The 27,030-nt window shown below is 34.0% G+C and overlaps 1 protein-coding gene and 1 long non-coding RNA gene across 3 annotated transcripts in view; one reads left to right on the top strand and one right to left on the bottom strand.

Annotated features, from left to right (window-relative positions):
• LOC138923276 (uncharacterized) overlaps positions 1 to 27,030 on the top strand; it is an 83,216-nt gene that overhangs the window by 5,248 nt on the left and 50,938 nt on the right. The window lies entirely within an intron of this gene.
• The window catches only part of GLRA3 (glycine receptor alpha 3), a 184,456-nt gene that overhangs the window by 156,057 nt on the left and 1,369 nt on the right, over positions 1 to 27,030 (bottom strand). The gene's annotated exons all lie outside the window — the stretch shown is intronic.

Genomic DNA, 27,030 nt, shown 5'->3' with positions numbered 1-27,030 from the left:
ATCATTCAAGCAGTAATTAGTAAAAGTTTACTTTGCACACGTCAAAAAGACAGTCTGCAAAAAGGAAGCACTCAAACCAAAACACAGAATGAGCCTCAGGGGAACATTGTTATAAGCAGCTTATACAGTGATAAAGCAGTGGCTGTTTATTCTTCATGGTGATTAGTTATAATATTAGAATTTTCAGAGGTTGCCTCATATCCACTTGGGAAATAGGTCAAATTTTGCTTATAATTTCCAGTGGCATTAGCAAGAAATGGCCAAGGTCAAGTCAGTCTTGCAAAAAAAGCTAAACTAAACTTGGTTTGTATGACAAAATTGGTTCTGTCTGATCAGGGAACTTTCAAGATTGGTCTCCACTTGTTTTTGATTTTAACAATTTTAAAGCATACTGCTTTAGAAAAGGAATCACTGTTTGCCACGAAGACACTAATAGTGAAGCAGGCTTTAAATTGATTGTTTGATATTAATTATTTAAAAAACATGGACAAAGTGGAAGAATATAAAAGGACGGTTCTTGAACACCTCTGGAAACTCAGAGAAATAACTAAAAGTTAACAGGGTACTGGGATCTTGATTCTTGCCCCTGTGAGCCATGTGCCAGCAAAATATGTTTATCATTTCTACCTGAACTTTGGTGAGGCCTGGACTATTTTAATTTGCTTAACAATAGAAATGGTAATTGCTTCTTGATTTGTTGGGCACTAGATTCATATACATAATACCATTTAATTCTTATAACAACCTTGTTAATTAGATCTGATTACTATGTTTTACAGATGAAGAAACCAAAGTATAGAGAGGTTTTTTGCCAGGCCACTCAGATATTAAATGTATAAACTAATATTTTAAATCAAATCAAACTGTCCACTGAAAACAACTATACATAGTTTAAAAAAAATCTGTGCATTGGAGAGCTGAAAGCACAATGAAAAATCATGTGGCTAAGACCTAAGAATAAATAAACTCACAAAAGTGTGCCAAGCGTTTAGGGGTTCATTTCCTGTTAGGGGAACTCAGCTGAGGGGTAGCTGAATGGTTAACAATTTGTGTAAAAGTTTTGAAAGCTTCATGGATGTAGAGGGACAAAAGTTGTATTCCAGGACTCACCAAAAGGGTGAACTCCTGTAAGTTGGAGGTTTGAAATCTCAGAGAATTACAACTTTTGAGTAAAACTAAACCAGAAACATAGAAACCTTAGCAAAAAGCTAAGCATAGCTTGGAATCATCTCAATTTCCAAAACCAGAACATAATAATCACAGATTGCCAGCAACCTAGCTTTCTAATAAAACCAAACCTAAATCATTTTTGGAGAAAGAATAAAATATCACTCTAACCCTCAAATCATTCTAATTTTCTGCGTACAATACTGGAATGCAATAAAAAAAGTAGAAAAGACAAAAAAAGAAGTAGAAGAGAAAAAAACTACAAGATAAACATGGAATAAGAAATAGACACAAATGATTCAAATGATGGATTCGTCACTCTAACTTTAAATGACTAGTGTTTTATATGTTTAAACAGTTAAAAAACAAGATTGATAATTTCGGCAGGGAAATTTAATTAAAAATAAGAAGCAAATGGAAATTTTCTTATCCAAAAATAAAATAAATAAAATTAAGAACTCAGCTGTCTTTGATTAGGAACAGCTGAGGGAAGAATTAGTGATTTGGAAGATAGATCATTAGAAAATGTACAGAGGAGAGGCCAGCCCTGTGGTGTAGTGATTAAGTTTGGCACTCTCCATTTCAGTGGCCCAGATTTTCAGGTCTAGATCCTGGGCACAGACCTACACCACTCATCAGCTGTGCTGAGGTGGCTATCCACAAATAAACTGGAGGAAGATTGTCACAGGTCTTGACTCAGGGCTAACCTTCCTCAAGCAAAAACAAGAGGAGGCTTGGCAACAGGTGATAGCTCAGGTCAAATTTTCCTGAGCAAAGAATAATGTACAGAGGAGACATGAGAAGACAATAAAATGCAAAATAGAGAACAGACAGTAAAAAACATACAGTGAAAAAGATTAATATCTGTGAAACTGGAAAGCCAGAATGTGAAGATAAGAGATTGGAACAAAAGCAAAATGTGAAGAGTGAATTGCTGAGAATATTCTAAAACTAAGGATATATAGCTGCAGAATCAATAAGTATTACAAATTTCAAGAAATAGTTTTATTAAAATCTTCTTGATAAATCATAGCAAACCTGACAAAAAATAAACACAAGGAGAAAAACCATAAGTGCAATTGATATCAAAGCAATTTCATTGAATTTTTATGGATTCTAAATTATAAAAGTTTAATGTTGACTGTTTTCTGATAATTATTTAATTTATGTGATTAATAGACACAACTCAATGGGACACACTGGTTAATAATTCAGGAAATTGAAGTTTTGCTGATTTATACAGTAGGCTTTCTGTCTCACTTTCAATTTATGGTCCAGACTCTCAAGTGGATTCTTTGTGTGTGAGTGTGTGTGTGTGGTGAGAACATATAAGGTCTACTCTCTTAGCAACTTTTAAATATATAATACAGTATTGTTAACTATAGTCACCATTCAAGTAGGTTCTTAAGACTTTCTTTCAATCATAGTACACTTCCTGATTCCATTTATTCTCCCAATTTTCTAGATCACTATTTCACACTTACCTTTTGTCTCAAATCTTTAATACCTAATTCCCTACTCTCATTCCTCTAGGGAATAGAATAAGCCAAAAGATCTTAATCTCCCACTGCCTGATCTTTCCTTCTACCAGCATTAGAAGTCATATGATCCTGCCTTCACTCCTATTACTGTGGCTGAGCTAGCTGTCTTTGCCACCAGCATAGGCCAACTTCCCTGAATGTGCACTAGATCCCATCTACTTACCTACTTAAGAATATCATCTAGCCTTGTCTCTTCCATCAACAATACTTTCTCTATGGGCTCGTTCTAATCATCATACTAACCATGCTATTATTTCTCTTATTAAAACAAGACACAACAAAACCTCTTTTCACCTCACTACTCATTTCAGCTACCTGTCCATTTCTTCTTTCTCCATAAAGTGAAATAGTGTGAAATAATTACTTATACTCTGTGTGTTTAATTCTTTTCTTTATATTTTCTCTTGAACCCACACCAGCCTCCTTCACTACTCCATCAATACAATGCTTTTGTCAAGGTCCTAATATCTACCACATTGTCAAATCCAAGGGTTAATTAGTATTACCCATCTTACATGAATAGCATGAAAAAACAGTTGATCCCCCCCAAATTTTGTAATACTTATTTCACCTGGTCTTCTGTAACCTGTTTTCTCTCACTTTTTATCCTCCGTTTACTTTTGAATCTTAATTGGTGGTTCCTCTTTATCACCTTGACCTCTAAATGTTGGAGTGCTTTTTCTTAATTATTGATCCTTTCCTCTAACTACGGTTTCTCCCATGGTGATCTCATCTGATCTCATGGCTTTAAATATGGTATAGAGTAAATTGAACACTTTAATATTATATCTCCAGTCATGAATTCTTCCTGCACTATAAACAGTTAGGTCCAACTGCCTACTTGACATCTCCATTTGAATACCTGAAACTTATGTCCAAATAAAACTCCTATTATTCCCATACAAACTTGCTCCTTCTCCATTATTTTCAAATTTCGTTAATGGCAATTACACCTTTCCAGTTCTCAGGATGAAAATCTTTGATAATCCTTGACTTCTCTTTTTATTTCACATATCATATCTATCTGGTTGCCTCTACCTTCTAATTTTATCTATAATCCAACCACATCTCACCATGTCCTCTTCAACTCCTCTGGTACCACTTACCACTAGACATTCTCTTTGCTTGGAATGCTTGTTGGTCCTTTATTCATCTAATTAACTTCTACTTCTCCTTATGATCTAGGTTTAAGCATCCTTTACTCAGGAAGCCCTAGCTATTCTTTCTGATTTCATAAAAATTCTACTAAAATATTTCTCAAATTTGTGTCCGTCATGAGTAGCACTTGTTACAATTGCAATTGTCATTTTTTATTAGGGTTAATCAATCAATGTCTGTCTCCTACTTTGTAAGATCTACTATTCAAGCAAAACTCATGAGGGTTCCATTTGTTGTAATAGCCCCATCAGTATTTCAGAGCATCCAGAGTAACTAACTGAATAAATATTTTTTAAATAAATTAACTAAATATAATGATGGAGATATGATTCTCCAAGTCTAGCAATAATCATACTTGGAGTATATGTTTAAGATTAGAGAGGGTCCAACCTTTGTCTCCTTCTATCTTTCTACCCAAGTTAGGAGTGATGCTAATGAATAGTTAGTGAAGATCATAGAATAAATATTTATCAATCGGAAAAAATTAAGATATAGAAATCTGAAAGAGAAACTTAAATCATCAAAGTTATATGTCTAAAATGGTCATTTAATGGTGGAACTGGAGAGTTTTAAATTGGAAGGTCATGGGTGCCTATTTAACTAGGCCTGATATTGCAGCGGTATCTACATTCAGTGCTTATATATATTAGTGCTTATTAGGAATGTCTGTGCTCAGTGCTTGCTAGTTGCCAGTAATAAATTACATATTGTTTGCATGGCTGTATGTGAAGGGTTATAAGCAGGGAATGGGGTGGGGAAGGAGGATTCCACTTAATAGCAAAAGTAGATGACAAAGGATTAGATGGTATAGTCATTTGAGGTTGCTTAAGTCTAATCTTTATAAATTTTTTGTCTATAAAATTTATTTTTATCATAAAATCACTCATTTTTACACTTTCAAACCACTGTGCTTAAAATTCATGGCAATTTTTATAATTTATATGAAAACTTCTATTATAACTTCTATGAAAACTATTTTCATGGGTAATAGTTTACTTTTTTATAGTTTTGGCATCACCTTATTCAACTGAAAGAACTAAAAGGTTCTAACACAGCTAATTAACTCACTGATTTGTAGCTTCTTAATGACTTATTTTAAAGAAAACTAATAGTGTTTCAGATACATTGAAAATTACTTAGAATATACTTAAAAGTTCCTATTATGTGTCGAGTGAACAAGATAATTATGGAAGTCATCATGATACAATGGTTCAGGCTCCATATGGAAAGCCAGTAGGCTATGTTTTAGTCCAGTTTTGTCATTAACAGTTTTGTCATTAACATAGATGTTTCGCTCTCGAAAACTTGGATTTTCTTTTTCCAGTATAAAAATGGAGAATCAAAGTGGCATGTATTTATCACAGATAAATTTAGTAAAACAAATGACAGAATCTACACATATGTTTTGAAAAATGCCAAGTTCTTATGCCAGTGTTTGAATTTTTCACTTTAAACTGTAATTCTTTTGGTAAGGGATATTTTTAATTGAAGCAAAGAGAAATTCACTCATGCTAATTTATGTAAAAGGGCCTGGATGGTTATAGTAGTATCTCATGGAACTCAAGTATGGAAAATATAGACAAACCTCAGAAAAGACTGAGCACCATAACAGAAAAACATCGGATTGACCCATCCTCCCAGTTCACAGATTCAACTCAAGGCTGAAGCCACCTTACTTAGCAAGGGAGGTTCAAAACCACATTGCAAACGTATAGCTTTAGGAGCCTTAATTGACATGCCTGTTCTTTGCTCTTCCTTAAATAACTTCTCATTCAGGGCATTCAGTCTTCAGAAGTCAACTAATGAATAAATATTTAAAGCAATTTTGGTTTTATATCGTCTTCTGTTCAACAATTTGTTTTCACTTTTTGTATTCTAGCGAGATTTTAAACAATTCCAAAGAAGTTTATTAATTTGTGTAGAACTCAGCGAAATTTTTTAGGAGGAGGAGCTGCTGAAGCAGTAGTCCAAAATTTCAGTCAGGAAAAGACTGAATGGACAGATACAACAGAAAATATCTTAGAACCTGTGATGTCATGGGAAGTACAAGAGACTAAAAGAATGTCAGTGAATCTCAAATAGAGACAGAGTGCCAACATGACAACAAATGAGGCTGGAGAGTGCAGTAGATACCAGATCACGCAGTGCCTTATACATCATATCACGGACTTTTGCCTTTTAGCCCCATTTGGAAACAATGCCAGGAGTCAAGGTGAAAGCTGAGGATAGGTTTAGTACTTTTAATAACAGTGAGATTGGAGAAGAGTAGAAGAATCTAAGAGATGTACAACTAGTAAAATCTACAAAATTTAGTGATCGTTTGTTACTGGATGTGAACGAGAGGAACATCTCAAGCGTGACTGTGATGATTTTAAAAATACTTACACAAACTTTTTGACCCTCCTCCCCTCCAAAAGTGGAGCCTAGCTTTCCTCCTCTTGAATGTCGGCTATACAAAATAATTTGATAATGGCTTGTGAATTCTGTAGTTAGGTCATAAAACGCATTGCTGCTTTCACTTAGCTCTTTTGGATCACTCACTCTTCCCTGTTCAAGTAGCTACATGGGAGAAACTGAGAGCTTCTACCAATAGAATTCACCACCTTGCCAGTCATTTAACTGAGCCACCTTGAAATAGATTGTCTACCCCAGTGAAACCTTCAGATGACAGCAACCATGGCTGACATCTTGACAGTAACCTCGTGAAAGATTCTGTACAAGAACATGTACTCAAGCTATTCCTGAGTTTCTGACCCACAGGAACTTTGAGGCTAATAAATACTTATTGTTCTTTTAAGCCACTAAATTTCAGGATAATGTGTTGTGCAGCAGTAGATAAGTAATATATTGACTCTTTGTTTTCCAGCTTGAGCAACTGTATGTATGGAAATACCATTCACTGATACAGGACAGAGTGAAAAGGGAGAACAGGTTTGAGAGTTACCATAATGTGTTCACTTTTAAACCTGTTGAATTAGAGAAGGTTTTAAAACAGCTAAGAGAAACTTATCTACCGTAATAGGTTATTTTTATTTAGAAACAAAAAATTGTAATGATATTTTACTGGATGCTTTCTTTGAAAATTTGTAAGAAGTATGTTGGCATCTAAAGGTGATCACACTTGCCATTCCTTCTGCCTGAAACAATCTTCTCTTGATAACCACTTTTATTGCTCCCTTATCACCTTCAAATCTTCAAGTGACACCTTCTCAAAAGGTCTAACTAAATCACTTAGCTAAAAATGTCTTCCTTTCTCACATTTTCTCTCTTCTCTTTCTGCTCTACTTTTCTCCATAAAATTTTTTATCTAAAATAAAATTTTAATATTTTCCTCTACTAGAAGACACTTCATAAAGGTAAGGATTTTTGCTTGTTTACTGCTGTATCCCCAGTACCTGGAATATTGATTGGCAAATAGGAGACATTACATAAATATTTTTGGAATAAATGCATAAAGGGTACTTGAAATATGTCACTAGAGGAATAAGTAATATATTTTTTTGAACCAAGAAGAGGTTGATATGGAATTCAACAAGCTTTCAATAACAAATAATTTATTATTATTATTATTTTCATAAAAGCAAGGTCTTCAAGAGAGTAGTTCACATAAGGATATGTTTCCCCAGTGATGCTATCTCACAAAGACAGTGACTCAACTCCTTCAAGTTTACTGTAGCTCCAGAGAGCAATAAAAAAACCTCTTTATTTGATTTAGAACATCACTATCTCTTTGGAAAGTAGAGCACATAGAGTCTTTGTCTGGATGCTACTTCATATATCCTCTCAGAGAAAAAATGTCTTCCTTGAAAAGATCTGGTGAAAGCTATAACAAAGACTTCTGAAGTTCATAATTCATGTTCTTATTTCATTTGATAACTCATTTTTTTAATCTGAGAAGTTCAATGTTGTTAATTAGGCATTTATAATAACTAGGTTTAAAGTTATAAACTTAAATCTGTAGCTTTGTATACATATATAATTACACTAATAACTGTATTCATATGCCTTCCAGCAAAACTATGTTTAATTCCCCAAAACAATAACAAAAACAAGTATTTAAAATCTAAGAATAAACCAAACAAAAAAATTCAAAATGCTTACGGAAGAGTAAAATGAGCAGATTGCCAAGATAAGACAAAGAAGAGTATTTGTTCTCCAATATTTTATTTCATAGATAACACAGATATTTGTGTGTATGTATATATATGTACATCCATACACATGTATTGTGAATCTATATACATTAATATACACACATTTACATAGATTAATATATTAATGTATATGGATATGCATATACATACAAAGCACATATTCCTGTACTCATTTGGTTATTTATATGCATAAAAAGCAGTTACATGAGACTCTGGATGCAGTAGAGGAAAATACCAATAAAGTCTCTCTGGCCAAGGAGTATACAATATGGTAGAAGAAACAGACAGTGAACAAGTAAACATAAGTAACCAAGATAACTAGAGATTGTTTCATGTTCTCAGAAGAAATTAGCCAGGGTGAGGAAACACAAAATAAATGAGAGAGGCCATATAGGTTGGATGGCAGTAAAGACATTCTGAGGAATTGAAATGTGAGCTGAGTGGAGCAGAGGGAAGAATATTCCAGGCAGAGGGAACAGCCACTTCAAACTAATCATGTTGCGACAATCAACAATCTTTTAGCAAATAATAACATGAACTTGATCTCTTATTTCATACCATGAATATAAACAAATTTCAGATGAATTACATTTCTAAATATGTGTGTATAAAATATTTTAAAATAGTTCAAGAGCAAGCATGGGTGTTTATTTTTGCTCCCTTGCAACATCTGTTAAACTAGTACCAAATGAAAAAAGAGGTATAAACTTTAACTAAAAGACAACAAGAAGGAGATATCAAATTGGAGATTTCTACAAGTTCTGGAAGATGAAAAGAGAGGAAATAATAGATAGGTGAAGGGGGTGAGAATTTTCAGAAATGTGTTTTCAAAGTAAATGAGCACACTGAATTCAAAGGAGTTTGAACTAATAGAGAGAAATGTCTAAATTTATTACTGTAAAATTGCCAAACATTACAAATTAAGAGAAGATCCAGAAAGGTTTTGAAAGGAAAAGGAAAACACAAAAGAATGAAACCAGGTGGGCTTTAGACTTTTAAGTGAGCATTTGTGCATGCCATAAGACGACAAGAAAAAACCTTTAAAATTCTGGGTAAAAATTATTTTTATTCTGTATTTTTAACCCAGTATTCCAGCTGTCAACTTACAGAAACAGAAACCAGTTTAAGAAGCAAAGCATTTATTTGTGATCAAAGAATTGCAATTTGAGGAGCACAGATTCAGGTAGAAACCCAATTTATGTCCCAATTACAAGAGAGGGGCTCAGAGTTTTTATGGGAAAAAGGGAGGAAGATGAAGTAAGTTGTCTTTAAAAAGAGTTCATTGGTGCGAGATGAGGTAAGGATAGGTTTGCACTTCATAGATTGGCTTGAGATTTGATCATTAGGCAAAAGGCTAGCCTTGTACTTTGTTGATTGGTTAGTGATTTGGTCATTGGCAAAGTCTAATTTCATCAGTCCTTACAAACAGGATATTCTTGTCTTTACTGACTTCTTGGAATGTTAGTGGTTTTTTCCAGTTTGGAAGACAAAGAAAACAAGATGTATAAGACTATTCCTCTGAAATGGTTGTTCAGTGTCTATCTTAACATGGCTTCACTCATGTCATCTTTCACACAGCCAATATACAAATCAATGAGAAGTAATTAAGCAGCCACAAATACAAGGAATTGAATCATGTACCTGAATAAATGGCCTCTTGGGAAAGTCATTGAAAATACGCTGCAGAAAAATCAGGAAGTAAATTAAGAAATAGAGTCCTAGAAGGAGCTGATACAACTTGGAAAGTAGACTGTGATTCCTCAGATGAGATCTATGCAGAAGGCCTCGAAAACAAACAATATAGTTTTGATCAAAAGAAGAGAGAAATCTAGGAAGGCCATTTTGCTGTGGGGCATTTGGAATATATTGCATGGAGAAAACTGAAGGATTAAGAGTGTGAGGGAAAAAATGAGTCTTTGAAGCATTTAATTTAAGTAAAGGCAAAAGAAGACAATTAGAAAATTGAGGAAAACAAAACGTAAAATAATAATGATATAAGGATATTATTTAGATATATGGAAATTATCTTCATAGTGAGAAAAACATACAGACATTTAAAAATGATTGCTCCTAGGAAAGAAAATTAAGTATAAGGAAGATGGGACTGAGAAGTGATGTGAACAGCATTAAAGCTTTCTGCACCACTTGATTTTTTTAATCCATATGCAAATTCTACTTTGAAAAAAAACTGAAGTAAAAAATTAGAAATATACAAGAATTTGTTCAAAACTTGCCACAGCAAGACAAAATGAAAAGCCTTAAAAGAAAACCTGCTTTATTTAATATCTATACTCAGTTTTTTTCTTCATTAAATATTTCTTGAAAATGTACGATACGCCAAGCATTGTTATGGGGGCTTTAGATTCAGCAACAAACAAAACAGAACACAATCCCTGATCTCAGTGGGCTCACATTCTAGTAGAATGGATTATACTAAAGAAGAAACATAAATTATTAAGTTATATATGATTTGAAAGAAAGGAAAATTTAGAGCAGAGCAAAGGACATTCAGAGTGATAGAATGTGTAGGACATGTTAAAAATTTAAATAGAGTAGATAGGGTAAGCTTCATTGAGAAGGTGATGCTTCATCAAGGCGTTGAAGGAGATCAGGGAGTTGGCCACCTGAGCATCTGAGGGAAGAGTATTCCAGGCAGAGAGAACAGCCAGCAGAAAGATTCTAAGTCAGGAGCATGCTTGATGTATTCACAGAACAAAATGGGACTGGAACAGAGTTAGCAGGGGGGTTAATAGTGAGAAATTAGATCAAAAGATTAAATGGAACACCCAAGTCATGTAGGGACATAAGAGCTTTTATAAGGAATTTGGCTTTTACTTTGAGTGAAATGGGAGATTTTAAGGCATTGAGTAGCTACACGTAACAGCTTCCCTTTTGTTTGTAAAGAATCACCACGACTGATCTGTCAAATAGAGACTGAGATGTGGCTGAGATGGTTGGCAGAGACCAGTTAGATTATTGTCGTAGTCCAGGTGACGGTGGCTCAGACCAAGGTGTCACGTTGGAGGTGATAAAAAGTGATTATACTTTAGACGTATTTTGAAGTATGAGACAGGATGATTTTCAGATTAGATTGTTAAAGAGAGATTAGAGTGAAAAAGAGATTAGAGTGAAAAAGAGAGTGGTCGAAGATGAGTCCACATCTTTTGGCCTAAGTAACTGGAAGGATAGACTTGATATTAACCAAAATGGGGGAAAGTGGGAGTGGCATAGTTTTAGGGCAAGAATCTGGATATTGGTTTCATATGTCTATTTGATATCCAAGATGCTGAGTATGCAGTTAGTTCTGTGAGTCTGGAGTCTGAGGAAGGACATCTTTTTGTTGTTTAAAGCACAAATTTGGAAAATGTTATAGATATATAGATGGTATTTAAAACCTTGAGACTAGAGCTGTTCACCAAGGGAGTTAAGTATAGATAGAAAAGAAAAGAGATGGAGGAGGAGGGAAGAAAACAGTAAAGCAGACTGAACTGGGAAGAACAGCCAGTGAAGTAGGAGGAAAACCAGTAAAGGGTGGTGTCCTGGAAGCCAGTTAGACTAAGTATATCAAGGAGGAGGGAGTTATCAATCACTGAATGCTGCTGATTGGTTGAATAAGATGAGAACTGAGAATTAGCCATTTTATTTTGCTGGGTAGATGTCAACAGCGACTTTGACAAGCACAGTTTTAGGGAATTGGTGGAGAGGAAAGCCTAATTTGAATTAGTTCAAGAGAGAAGTAGAGAGAAATTGTGGCAGTGAGTATGGCTCTAATGTACAGATCATTGAAATAATACATCAATGTTAAAAACTTACGCCTGACAAAGAGCACCACAACAAATTAAACAAGCAAATTAAATAGTAGATACATAACAAAGCATAAATAGCTGAATTATTTGAGGGACTCCAACAAGTCATTTAGAAAAAGTAATTCAACAGAAGAATGGGCAAAGGATATGAATAAGCAATTCATAGAAAAGAATAGATATACACTTCAGTATACAGTATAAAAGAGGATGCTCAAACTTAAAATGAATTGCGAACTATAAAATATTTCTCAAATATTATTGCCTCTCTTTTCCTTCTGGGAAGGGATGTTCTTTCTTTTCTCTGACTTATCCCTTAGCCTTATTCCAGACCATAATCACTACAGAGTCTTTTGAAACCTTCTTTTTCTAGTTCTGTTCACTCACTACACAAACACACACACACATACACACACACACACACACACACACACCCCAGGAGGCACAAAGTACTTTGCAGCCTCTAAACCTTTCTTCTTTCAATCCAAAAATGATCAGAGAATTTGATCTGTTTCTGGTGTACAGCATGTTCTTGGACAATAAACAATAAAAATATTGGGTTATCAACAAATTCAAAATTAGGAAGGTGAAATCTTGTAATAGTAGACTTTCACTTTAGTCAGAAAGGGTCAGGGCACTCTAGGAGTCATGATAGTAATCATTCAAAAATCCAGAATGTGCCCTAAGAATGTTTGCTTTAGGGAATTTTATCAATTCTTTTGCTTAAATCCCATGTCCTCCACATGCCCTTCTTTGCTTATGGGAGCAGGAAACCATCCCCCTCTACTGAATTCTCCTAGGCCATTTGGTTTTATCATTCTCTGGTTTCCACTGTTGATAATGTGATACTTACAAGCCATAAACTCCTCTTCTAGCAGGAAACTTCAGGGCTGAGGGCAGCGACTGTCACATAACCCATCTCATTGGCATTATCAACAAATAGCACAACTAAACTACATTGCTAAAATTTCTAGAGTCTCTCTAGAGTGCATCATCAGAAGTTCAGTTCAAAAGCGTTTGGCTCCTTATATTCCAAATAACCTCAACCTGTTTAATTTACCAAAAAATCACTGAGTGTGGTTTCAGAAGCATTTTTCTAGTGATAATTTCAAAGTGATTACATCAAACCGATGAGGGAAATGTTGATCAAGAATTGTGTTTCTCTTCTAAATCTTACTTGGAAAAATTCTTCTTAGACCTTTAAAATATGCAGAAACTTTGTTTAAAAAACTATAATTTTCATTTTAATCTAATATATGTGCATGGTATCAAAAAATCATAAAAATACAGTAAAAATAAGAAATAACACCTTAATCTCACCACCCTGAAATGAGTGATAGAGAAATCATCCTTTTACTTGAGATTTTAGATGTTATACATCTGAGTTATAGATGTTTACAAAAGAAACAATACAGAAGTAGTACTGCTTTATTTTGAACTCTCTACTTTCTATTTTAAACCAATTGTGCTTGCATCAATGCCTACTAATGAAATGAATTTTTACAAATCCCCAAATCAATAAGATTCAGGACATAAAAGCATGATATTTTAAAGAGCCAATCTCCGGAGTCTCTGAACCTGAAAAGAGATGTACACAGAATACTAAAGTGGAGTCACTCTAAGTTTCCTTTCCTAAATAATATTGAGAGGGCAGAACACTGACTTAGTCAGATTATGGTGTATATTCCCATTTCTGTGACTACAAATGTCTATGTTAATGTCACCTTTCAATAGAAGGTGTTCTGACTTAAGCATATTCAAGACAGATTGCGCATTTTCCTTCCTGTGGTGCATTCCTTATCATTACATTCCTTTAAAGAGAGAGAAATGGCACAGAATGAAAGATGGAATCAAACAATAAAGCAAAAGAGAGTTTATAATTGGAAGTGGTAAGGAAAGGTAAATATAGCAATGAATATGGTGTTATTCAATTTCCCTCTAGTGAAAATGAGACTATACATCAAGGTTTTTATTGGACTATATCCTTTTTAAAAAACAAGAGAGAGAAGAGGTCAGCAAGATACAATTACTGATGTTAACATTATACTTACAGTGAATATTCAGCTGAGATTACTCTCTGATACTCTCTGATTCTTCTTCCTCTGCCCCACCTGCATTTCCTTCTTCCTTTACACCTTCTTTCTTTGTATATGCCTAAACTATCTTGGGCAAAATGTTTACAGTTTCCAAGGAAACAAAAGGATTTTAAAACTCTGTAGATCATAGAAGCTATTTCCTGTGGCAGTAAGAGTATACGTTTTCTTTTAATCAAGCATAACAAAATCTCGAGAGACAATGCTGTATAGGAAAAGGCTAGTTATTTTCAAGATGTAAAAGAAAAGGGTTCAGAGGTAGGAGTGTAAAATGCAGGCCGACATTGCCAAACTTGGTGTTCCTGTGTAGGATTATAAGAGCAAAGTGTAAAATTTTGAAGGTGGCTCCCGTTCTTATATTTTTCGATAAAAATATTAATAAAAATATCTTACAGTGATTCTAAGTGAATGAGTCATATTTCACCTTTTAAAGAATGACGTGATCATTTCCCTTTCTACTTTAGAATAGTGTAAATTACAGTGATCGTTTGGAAAGATTAGTAGTTAATTTGAATTAGGTGATGTGGGTCCTACCTCTGGCTTTGACACCTAAATTATTTTGGTCTGAATAAAGATCATGTCTCTAAGTTTCATTCTCCTCCTCCACAGACTGATGAGGGTATCTGCTGCAGTGAGGCTGGACTGAATCCTCTCAGAGAACTATGAGCACAGCACTAGACATAATGAAGACTTGGTTCTATTCTGTGTTTTGTAACTGTTGAATCAGCCTAAACTCATCTGTTTCATTGTTTATCTCTCTCTCAGCTGATGACCTTGCCTCCTGCTTCAAAGAGATAATTGAGCATTCAACTGATGAATTGTGAAATCACACCCCCACATCTAATGCTTGCATATTCTGCATCCATTCTAACCTTCCATCTAGTCCCAGAGAAAGGCTTAACACTCTTCTGGTTCAAAGGCTACCCTTCAACTATTGCCCTTAAAACTTCTTTTTCATCTTCTCGGTGTCTTGTCGCTTCTCTTCTATACCCCTCTTGCCTCTTCCTAAGTATTTCCTAATCCACTGACTTCTTTCCTCCAGGCTATAAACAAGCTTACATCTTCTTTCATTTTAAAAACAAAACTAAACAAATGAATCAAGAGCTGCCTATCTCAATTGTGTCCACTGTTTCTCATAGCCTCTTGAAAAAAAGGAATCTATATTTACCTTTTTCTTTAACTCACCATTTAATGTTATGCCAGCATATTTGTACATGTATTTTGGACCAAAAATGCACTTGAAAAGGCTACTAATAATATTCCATATTTCTTTTTGTTTTTATAGCATTTGATATTATTGATCATTCTTTCATGTTCAAAACTCTTCTGTTAGGTTCTGTGACATACTCTTGAGTTAGTTCTCCTTTTTATACCTCCTATTTTTTCTTGCCAGCGTCTCTCTTTCTGCCCATCCTTTAGAAGCTGATGTTCTTAAACCAGTGCTTTTCAAACCTGAATCTGCTTATGAATCATCTATGGGGCTTGATAAAATGCAGATTCGGATTCAGTAAGGCTGCGGTGGAATTCAGAGTCTGCACTTCTAACAACCTTCCAGATGATGGTTAGTCTGCTGGCCAAAGGACCACATTTTGAGTAGCAATGAACCTAGGCAGGAAAGACTTTCCCATCTCTGCATGCCCCAATGGATGACAAGGGTGCTGTGTTAGCCATAGTTCAGCTTCAGTGTATGAGATGGGGCCTAGGGTAGGCTGAGCCAGGCTTGGTGACTGAGCCACAAGGCTTGTTTGTTTAGCCCAATGGGATGAAACACCCAGTTGTGCTCAAGTATAAAAAATATCAGAAATCCCTGCCCCCAAATTCTAGTCATCCAATTTCCTCTATTCCTAGGTCTTGTACTCCCCGCTCTATGCTAAAGTTTTCCATTAACTGGATATCTCATAGGCATTCACTATACATATCTGGGACTTAATCTTAAGACACTTTTCTACATGGGTGTTCCTCTTCTTTTACGTTCTATTCCTGTCATGGCACTATTGTTCATCAGTTACCAAAGGTATAAATATGAGTGTTGTCCTAGACCATTCTCTCTTTTTCCTCATGTCCAATTAGCTGACATGTCTTTATTTTGTTATTTCTCACATCTGCTCCTTTCTCTCTATTTTTGGGATGTCCTGTTGCATTGACTACGTACTACTCTCCTTGATACCAGTTATGTCCCTCCCTACCATCAACATAATTTCTTCTAAGTTCTCCACGTTGCTTCTTTAGTGATCTTTCTGAAACACAATCTGATCATGCTCCTTTCCTACTTAGAATAGTTCCCTTTTGCTTCAGTTAGAGACTGAGTTATAGGGAAGAAGTTAAGCATGCCACTTCCATTTACAGCTTAGTGGTCAGAACTTGGCCACATGGACCCACAAAGCTGCCAGAGACTCTGGGAAATCTTTAACTTCTTGGAACTGCCTTTCAAAAGAAGCCTCTTCCTCTTTTTTGATGGCTGAAAAGCAGCTATGATGACTGGAATCAGAGCATCTGTCTTGGATCTCAGGGAAGAAATTCCACATTAAGGGTGGCAAAACAAGATAGAAGGATTGATAAACTCCCATTCCAGACTCAGTCTGCTCACTTCTGGTTTGTTTTATTTTTTTTGAAAGGACAATAAATCTTTCTTAAACCAATATTATTGTGTACTTCCTGTCACTCACGAGTGAACCTAATCTGAACTAACAAAGCAATAAAGGGCTGGTCTGTCCATCCCATGTTTACTTTCCATCCAGTCAGCACCTCTCATATCTACCACTATAACGGATTTTAGAAAAAAAATAGATTTTTGGAATAAAGGCTACCGATATTAAATGAAGTGAGAAATTATAACTGTAATGCTAAGTACATATTTTCTGTTAAAGGGAGATTATTATATTTCTGTCTACGTTACTTTAAAAAATTGTATTCTGTAGATGGATATAGCTCCACACGTTACATTTTTAAACTAGCATATGAAATACAATTACTCAGTCTATACAGATGTCACTCAGCCCATCAAGGACAGAACTGAGACTTGACCCTGAGTTTTCTATCTCCAAATTCCTTCTTGTTCTCACGTGTGCACACAAATGCATGCACAGAGAAGATAGAATGCAGGAAAAGTTAGTTTACAAAACATCTAACATAAACTAGCTATTTCCATGAGAGGTATAAATCTCATCTTCTTTTTCCTACTATATTTTTGAGCTTGAATTTTCATTTGCCCTATGAATTTAAATTTTTTTCAGATGAATTAAACTTTTCCAATGTAATCTTTGCTATAAGTTGACAAACATGATAACCATACATGTATACACAGAGAATGTTATACGCTTTGGCCTTTTGAAGTAGAGCAAAATTTTAAGTTTGCATGTTATTACTCAGGGTGAAACATTTAGGCTGCACATAAAACCTAATTCTCTACTATAGTCTCAGAAGGCACCAACTGAGGCCTACAGTCAGTATCTTTGGTGATTCTTACCCTATTTAAGATTTGCATTTAAGATTTAAGATTTAAGAAAGAGATACTCTAATTTTCAGGGATTTAAAGAAAAAAAGAATTTAATAACCTTTTACAGTGTTTTAAGGTTGTCACTAAGGAACGATATAAAGCAGAAGGAATATTTCTAGTAGTTTTATCCATATAATCCTCTGCTACCTCTATTCTTCCCAATAAATAAAACAAGAGACAAGTTACGGACACAAGAATTTCATTTATTCTTACTAGGCAGTGGGATATACTATACAAACTTGGGTCCCTTAGTGTCTTAACAGATCACAGGTAAGTCTTTTCTTAAAAAGGAATGATTTAAGAACTGGTGGAAAATATCATTTAATGCATATTAGAGTATTTTGTTACTTTTTAATAAAGTAATTTATAGAGATAGATTGTTTTTAAGTTTTTAGGGTCAAGATTTTATTACATATGTTGTTCTTTCTCTTGTCAGGAATGTAATTGTTTATAAAACTATGAAAAGTCATACATTTCTTCTTTTCTTGGTTTTTGTTTTATTTAATTTACTAATAATTAAGCTTCAGACTTCTAACACACAGAACAAACACACTTAAATGATACAAATTAAAAATATATGTATGTTGACATCAACAGAACACCTGAATATAAAGTAGCTTATCCTAATATTTTCTTCCCTCATAATCAAGTGATGACAATGAAAAATTTTGTTTAGAAATAGATAGATCTATTCTTTGAAGAAACATTTGCTGATGTTTTCTAACACCCTATAAAAGTCATATAAATTTTCCCTGGGAAGTTAGTCCTAAAATAATGTAAAGCATGAATTTATTACAAAATAAAACTTAGAGATCCCATGGTAGAAATGTTACTATAAATTTTGCCATATCCTCCATTTCACATGGCAACTGGCTTGTTACCTCTGCTAACAATGCTTTCTTGCCTGAAATGCTCTTCCTTCTTTTCTGCCCAAATTTCATCAACTGCTTAAGGATCGTTTAAATTCCCTTTTTCTTTATAAAGAATTTATACTCCTTTCCATTCCATAAAAGACATTTTCTTTTCTCAATATTTATAATTGTTACTATTTTTGATAGTTATTCATGACTACATTTTCAACAATTGCCAGCAAAAAAAAAATCATTATTCAACTAACCTTTATACAGTCTCTGGGGCCTAATACATTAAATGTTTGTGACTAAAAAGATTAAAAGACAAAAACAAATATTCTGTGGTTCTCAAGTTATCTAGAGAATTGGAAACTCATCAGTGATTCTGATCTCAGAACTGAGATAGGTGCAATAATAGAAACTCAAATATTACGCCTTGAGAATGTGCATTCTTTATTTGATTATTATGAAGATTGTCATTTAATTTTCTCCTCTCTGTGCAGAGATCTTATAAATAGCAGATAATTAAAAATTTTGTATCAATTTAAAGATATATTTTATACATGATATATATATATGTTTAATAGTTATTTACGCAGCCATTGTTATTTGAAGTGTTATTTTCATTTTCCAATCTTTAAAACAGAAGAAGCTGTCACCACATGAAAGCTCAGTGCTGCTGCACGTTGTAGAGGTGGGGATAGATCACAGAGGAACAAATGAAGGGGGGTAGTGAGGAAATGGAAAAATGTTAGGAAGTTTTTCTAGACATTTTTCTTTGAAAGAAAAGAGAGATAAAAGGCAAGTGGGTAAATATATTACCACAGATAAATAAAATTAGGAATAAAGAAAAATTGAAGCACCAAATCTCTCACCAAATTTCCTCCGGAATGCTAGAAGCAGAGAAAGACAGCACAGCATTTTTAATTATGCCTAGAGAGAGTTACTTATTTGAAATTGTCAACCTACTTTTGGAAAAAAAAACTGTTTCATTCCAGAAATTAGTGAGCTCTTTCAACATGCTAGACACTCTTTTAAGCCCTAGAGATAGAACTGGAAATAAGTTACTGTCCTGACCCTCAAGGACTTCACAGGATGAGCTAGGGGCAGTAATCTGGCAATTACCACACCCCTGGCACATGTGCATTGGTAAAGGCACTGGGTTCCTGGAAGCACAGAGGAGGTATCCTCACCTAGACTTCAGAAAGATTCAAAAAGGTAAAGTGAGCTGAGTAGAAATCAGCCAGACAGATGGAATTCACATTTTTCTCCAAGTCATTTGATGGAGGGCATTTGAATGGTCATTTCCTTGAGGTTCAAATCACTTATCTTCTCTAGCTTCAGTACTAAATGGCTCATCTGAACCAACACAACAAGGCAAACACTGTTTTCTGACGATTTGCTCACACCCTACTGACCGTTAGTCATCACTCCTACTTTCTTTTCTGTTAGTAGCATTTTATTTGTTACTACAATTTTCTGCCAGTCAGTTTTTATTTTTAGTAGTAACATTACTCTCAGCTTTTTATACATATCCCTTAACCCCTCAGTTGGACAATATCCAGAGCTAACATCAGTCCTTACTCTGGAGATCCTGTTTTATGACGACTATAAATTTAACGTTAAAAAGGAATATAAACTTTTCAGTTTATCTAACATCAAAAACAAAAGAAAGTCAACAGAGTCTAAATCATAGAAAAATAAACTATAAATGATAATATTTCCAAGATTCTTTTTAAAAGATAGTTGTGTGAAATTATGAAAGTCATCTAACAATGATGTTAGTAGGGGAAGTAGTTATTTGAAATTTATTGATGGAAAGCCTAGCGACTTCTGGGAACCATATGTATTTATGGAAAAAGATATTGCTAAATTTCTCTAATGTTTTTAGGATTAACTTATCTTAAAGTGTGTCAATAGATAAATGATAACAAGTATTTGTTTATTTGACAAAGCTGCAAGTCCTTAATAAAATCCCAAACAAGTAAATACTTGCTTTATTGCTTTATTCCTAGGTCATGACCCAAAATGGTAAAACTATACAACTCTGGTTTAGGCAGCATCATGAAAAAAGTAGCAACCATTACACCATGCATTCTCAACAAAGGTGACATCCACCCCAAGGGGAGTGGGCAACAGTTTTATCTTAGGGGTGAAAAATCTTATTCTTTTTATGTATAAAGCACGGATATACGTATCATACATGGGCAAACATACATTATACTGTTTTATTACAATCTCATGAGGTCAATTAGAAAACAAGTCTAAAAATATCTTTAAAAGTCTCCTGAGGAGGCAATAATGGGGAAAAAATGTTGAGAAATAATGCATTACATATACAAATTTCAGTTTCCCATGGTGCTAAGGAGAAGCAAACCCATCACTTTTCTACTAGATGCTGCCAATTTATATCTGTTTTACAATCTCTTCTCAGAGTAGGTAATATCTTCTGAAGAGAATTGTTTGATCCTTTGTCTTTTATGAGCTCTCGAACAGAAGACCTCCTTTTCACTCCAAGTAATAGCACGAATTTAAATAAAATCAAATCTAAATGCATAGATAGATAGACAGATGTGACAGACTGGCTGATGCCATTGCAGTGCTCATCTATCTACTCCACGTATGATGCTGAATTAAATATTATGGAAGTAAAACAAAGATCAGAAACAACCCTATCCTCATGGGACTTACAGTTGAAAGAAGGAGAGAGGAAACGTATGAAAATCTAAAATACACATTTGCAAGTGATGTCACATATTCTCTCTTCTGTAACAGTATACTGTTAAAAGTTCAGCTTCTGTTTTGCCAGTATTTTGCTCACTTCCTGGAATGTAGTCATCGCTCCATAAATTTTTATAAAGTTATAGACAGATTTGGGTAGAATGCAACAGGCACCCTGAAACTGGAGCATCTGAGCTTCATGCATGGAACAACTGCACAGAAAATGTTATCAATTCAAGCCATGCCTCAAATATGACCACACTTTCCACAAGCAGGAGCGTCATTTTAAGTGGAGAGCAAAGCATGAAAAGTAAGCAACAAATACAGAGACAAATATTTTGGGGGCACACATAGGACAAAGGAGATCACTTTAGCCCAGAGAAAATAGAGTGACATTTTACTTTTTATTGATTAAAATCACTTGATAAATTTTTTTTTTGAGGTAAAGAGGTCCCTTATTGCTGGAAATTTTCAACTTTATGGGATGACCACCTGTTAGAGATATTTTTGAGAGATTCTCAAATTTAGGTAAATTGTTGGATGGACCAATTACCTCTAATGTAAGCCCCCAATCATTCTATGTCAGCAATGGTTGTATAATAGTATCAGAAGCATGTCAGAGTCTAGCTGTAATTCCTAATTGGTTGTGGCAAATGTTTGTATGCACTCATAGAGAATTCTTCATCATTTGCATTGAAAGTTATTCCATTCAATAAAATCTTTCCAGAAGATGTTAATAATCTTCAGATTTTATGCTATTCCTAATTATACCACAGAGGTTACTGTTCTGTGTATTAAATTGTTTGAGAAGTGCTGATAATATTTACTCCTAAAAAGCATCTCTAGAACAGATTCTGAAAGAATTTCAGAAATATCGTATAACAGAGCTGTTTCTTTTTTATTATCATTTCCTCTTCTGACAACATCTGAGGATTTCAAACTCTGTCTCCTTATAATGTGTGTAGTTGCCATGCAGTTGTTAGAATATGTTGGTTTTCTGTGGCTGCTAGATACACACTTTCTGTTTGTTGCTAAACAGTTGGTCCCGTCTTGGTGTTCCTGCCTTCACTCCAGAACCAGTTCTCAGAAGGTGACTCACTTGGTTGTCTTCCTGGCCAACTCTGCCAAGCAAGACAAAGCTAGAGCTATACTATTCTCCTAGTGGAGAAAGACAAACAATCCATGTTTCCACATAGATATTTACCTAAGCATGAATTTATTTTCATTAAGTACTGTTAACCCAAGTATGATTATAATCATATGGAGAAGCATAAGAGACAGGTCTGGTGGGAGAGCCACTATATATGCTTTAGGAAGTAAGGAAAAGTAAAAGATGTACCTTCTCTAAAATAATTCCCTAAAAAAATCGCCTGAGAAAACTTAAGTGGCTAAAATATATTGTCTCTGATTGTGGACTAGTTTATGAGATTAATTGAAATTAAAGCATTGGAAGGATCTATAGAAAAGTCATAGAAAGATATATATTATTCATAAGAATAGGTCCTTGTGATCAACAGTGTAAAACTGTGATAAATCTGTGACTTTGTCACTTGGTTATAAACAGTCTCAACTCCACAGTTTAGCTTAGGGCTCTCTGCACACTTCTCCACGCCCTATTCTAAAATATTTTTCCCTCGTTGCATAAAAATATTTTCTCTATTCTTTCTTCTTTGCAGACAGTATGATCACTTTCATAACACTTTGACTGGAAAATCTACGGTTCAGGCATTGTATCTGCATTCCCAGTTGAAAGCAGGACACCAAGATCTACTGCTATCGTCTCAAACTCAAAACCCCCCAAACAAAGTTCAGTGCCCTCTTTTCTTCCAACAATCTAAATCCTCTACCTGATTTCCTTCCTTTAACGAGATCATATTTTGACGAAAAGTTCAACATGGTCGCCAAATTCTAAAACAAGCAGATTATCTTTTTCTTCTTATAGTTTTCTTATTATTGTTTGTTTACATAGTTCTTACTATCCCTAATTATATTAGTGATCTATGATTAATTTTAATTTTGAGGTAAACTCTACTTCTGAAAGAGAGGGATCTATAGAGGTATTTTGAGCCAAGTTACAAGACCATTCCTGTAAATGACAACTCTCCAGTAATAATTAAATTATTTACTTCTAAATTTTATTAGTGTTCCATTGTGAAAGGAAGCTGTCACTCCTTCATATTTCTGCAGGTTGATTATTGTAGCTGGTCAATAGTTGTTGGTAGTAGAATATGATTTAAAACAGCAAGTTGGAATTCCTTCAACTGAATTTGACCATCACCATTCCTTACATATACTCTATGCCTATACCATTCTTTTTGCATAGACTATTTTCTTTATATCTCATTTCTTCTCAACAAGCATCTTACAAGATCCAGCAAAAGACCAAGCCTTCTGGATTGCTTCCCTATCCCACATTCCCTACAACATTACTGTTTGTGTTTTCCTTTTGTCACTTGGCCCTCTGTATTTTCTCCCCTGCTGGATTTTAAGTTCCATAATGGGAAAGGTGGTAGTTTCCCAATCATCCATAGCCAAATTGTACCTAGCACAAAAGGCTGTGCATAGAATTTGGTGAAGAAATCTTCTTGAATTGCTCAACATTGTACATTAAACATATATTTGTTGATTGACTCACTTCAGTGCATAGTTGTGTGGTTAAGGGAGAGAATAATACAGAAGAGGAAATATTTTGTAAGTTGTTTTCTGAATCTCCAGGGCAAACTGCTTGAGGCATTGACTAGAAAACTGGGCCATAATTCTTCTATACTTGGGAAAATGTATGATTATTAATAGATACAAAGGGAAGAAGCACATATTATGTGTAGCATAATTTTTAAAAAGCTATATAGAATCCTGCTACTGTAGCTGCATATAAGCAACCATCTTAATAGTAAGTTTATTCCTTTAAGTATTTTTCTCTTCAATATCTTACATAAGAAAACGGAGCCAACATTAAAAAGGATTTTCCTCATCCTCCAAAACATACCAAAGGCAAAATCCAGAAATTCTATGCCAAAATGTTTTACTTAGGCTTTGAAGTAAACCAAGAAAACATTTTATTTGTGATTACCATGTAGTCTCAAATTCACACATTCAATTTTTGACACAGTGTACCATAATTTGCTCAAGTAGCAAGTCTGTGTTGGTATCAAACTGTAAAGCTGAAAAGTAAAATTGTATGTTATGAAAATAATCGATTTAAACAAAATATTTTGTTCCCCTGCTTTTGGAATTTGTTCTGCAAGCTCTTCATAATCCTCACCTGTCTTCATTTCAAAAAAAGCTGAACACTGCTGTTTTGCTCTTTATTTTATTAATATGAGAACTAGAAACCAAAAGCCATGGAAGAATTGTTTCAAAAAACAGCAACATCTGAGCAAAGTGTGAAACTTTCAAAAACTTAGAAATTCATATTTCTTATGTCTGTTTATGAAATTTTCTCACTTGTGTTTAATAATTCCTCTTTACATTTCTTGTACCTGACATATTCTAATAATGAAATCTTCCAATTGTGTTATAGTAGTAAATATTTTTGTTCTGCTGTTTTTGCCTTAATAAAACTCACTTACTAAAAAGTAGAAATTATGCCAAGATAAGAGAAATAAAATATCATCTGCAGGCTTACAATAATAGTCTAAGAAAATGCTAGAAATTGCATAATGATATTACACTGATCAAATTTTGTGCTAGTAGAAGCAACAAGAACTCTCATAAATTGCTACAAAGAGTGTAAATAGGTCCTACTACTTTGGAAAACTTGCAGTATCTACTAAGACTAAACATACTCATACACACTCTGTGATTCAGCAATTCCTCTCCTAGAGAAAATCTTGGACCCAATCCACACAGTCTCCAAATGCGTGTATCTACATGCATTCATGTGTATTTGCAAAAAGACATGTTCAAGGATGTTCATAGCAGCATCGCCAAAACATAAAAAATACCCAAATATTCCTCAACAGGACAATGGATAAATTGTGATGTCTTCATATAATGGAATATCGTACAGCAATGAGAATTAAAAAGCTATTGTTGCAGGCAACGATATGGATAAATCACATAAATATAATGTTCATAAAAATAAAGTACGCTCAAATGAGTACTTAAAGTTCAGAAGTAAGAAAAACATATTTATTGTTCTATAAGTCAAGATAGTGATTATCTTTGGGCAAAGTAGTGCCTGGAAAGTGAAATGGTGGTGGGAGGGGGTGGGGTGAGTGCTTCCATGATATTGACAATTCTTTTTTTTCAAGTAATTTTATTGCTATCATAATGGTTTATAACATTGTATAGTTTTGGGTGTACATTATTCTTTATCAATTTCTGAAAACGCTTCATCTTGTTCATCCCCAGTAGTCTAATTTTTGTGCATCACCATACATATGTGCCCCTTTATCCTTTTTGCCCAGCCCCCAAACCCCTTCCCTTCTGGTAACCACTAATCTGCCCTCTTTATCCATGACAATTCTACTTTTTGATCCATGGGCTTTTTACATGGGTGTGTTACCTTTGCAAAACTTTATATGGAATCTTATTTGTGCACTTTTCTCTGCATGTTGTATCTCAATAAAAAATTTTTAAATCTTTACAGTCTATGAAAAAAAGCTTATACTAGCAAATTAATTATAAATGTCTATGGTTTCTGACTGCTGTTCCTGACTCCAAATTGCCTTAGAAATAATATTTTTAAATTAGAAAGATATATTTATCAATTAACACTAAATACTTTTTTATCTTTATTTCTTACTTTACGTATTTCCTTTTTGCTCAATACATCACAAATAGACTTAGTAAGTAAAGAATAGTTTTCATAAAGATATTTATTTTACCAAATATTTCCAGTAGAGGGAGCTTCACTTTCTTTACTGTAGAAAATTGTCTTTCAAGGGCCATCATCGAAAATAAAAATATTTAATTTCTTTACATACGATTAAGTTCTTCATCAAGTGATGAGTTACTCTCATCTAAGACTAGCCTAAGATAGAGAAAAGTCTTACTCGATTTATGAAAGAAGAAAGCTAAACTTGACAGTGAAGGAGATATGTATCGCACAAACTTCTATATTGGGTATGTGTTGTTTAAGGGATTAAATTTTTGGATTATTCATAAAATGCATTTTTAACTAAAGTTATTTAATATTAATGAAGGTAAATTCTTATAATTATGATCATCAATTTGAAATAAAATTTTTGTGAATTTCAATAAAATTACATAAAAATCAGAGGATTGAGTGGTGAAGATTACATAATCTATCTAAGATTATATTATATATCTAAGATTATAGCAAATATCATGGTAAATTGTCATTACACAAACTTGACTTCATTGACCAAAATGTCTCAGCTACTGATATTAAACTTCCTAAAACTAAGTGTCTGTCAACGAAGCTATTTTGATATCTTTTAAAAATAAATATGTATGTTATCATCTAAGATACTAAGAAATAATTACAGTAAAGTGGTCAAATTCTCTTATAACATGAATTTTTTTCTCCTTTTAATGAAATTTTCGCAACTATAAAAGCTCTTAACTCTTTCTTTTGATCACTACATGTAAAATTTGTGACAATTACAAAGTTATAAAAATTTACTGTCATATTAAAATACTTTTCACTGAAAATATTCTGGTTTATAATAGTTCAATCCCTTCAGAAAAAAATCAATAATTTCAGAAATGTAATAATCTTCACAACTAGTTCCTGTTAATACAGGCATATCAAAATAATATAACTTTCTGTAAGTGAGTTTTTATGAGATATGCTATGTTTAGCACGTCTAAAGATGAAAAACTGACCTAGCAACCCAGAAAAGAATGTTTGTATACTTCAAATAGAAGTCAACATTCTTATAACTTACTCTACTTATTTGATTTCAATCCTCTTGAAAAGCTTGTGAGCCATAAAAATGGAAACTTTAAGGTAATTATAATAGTGACATAAAATTTACTTTGTGGCTCAAAAATCTATATGAGCAGAATTTTGCTTATACTTTGTTTGGTTAAGAATAGGGGTTAAATTTTCTGATCTTTTGCCTAGTCTGTCTTCTCT

Source organism: Equus caballus, chromosome 2, assembly GCF_041296265.1.
Source record: "Equus caballus isolate H_3958 breed thoroughbred chromosome 2, TB-T2T, whole genome shotgun sequence".
Classification (NCBI taxonomy): domain Eukaryota; kingdom Metazoa; phylum Chordata; class Mammalia; order Perissodactyla; family Equidae; genus Equus; species Equus caballus.
Note: the sequence above shows the minus strand (reverse complement) of the source record. Positions and strands in the feature narration are given on the sequence as shown.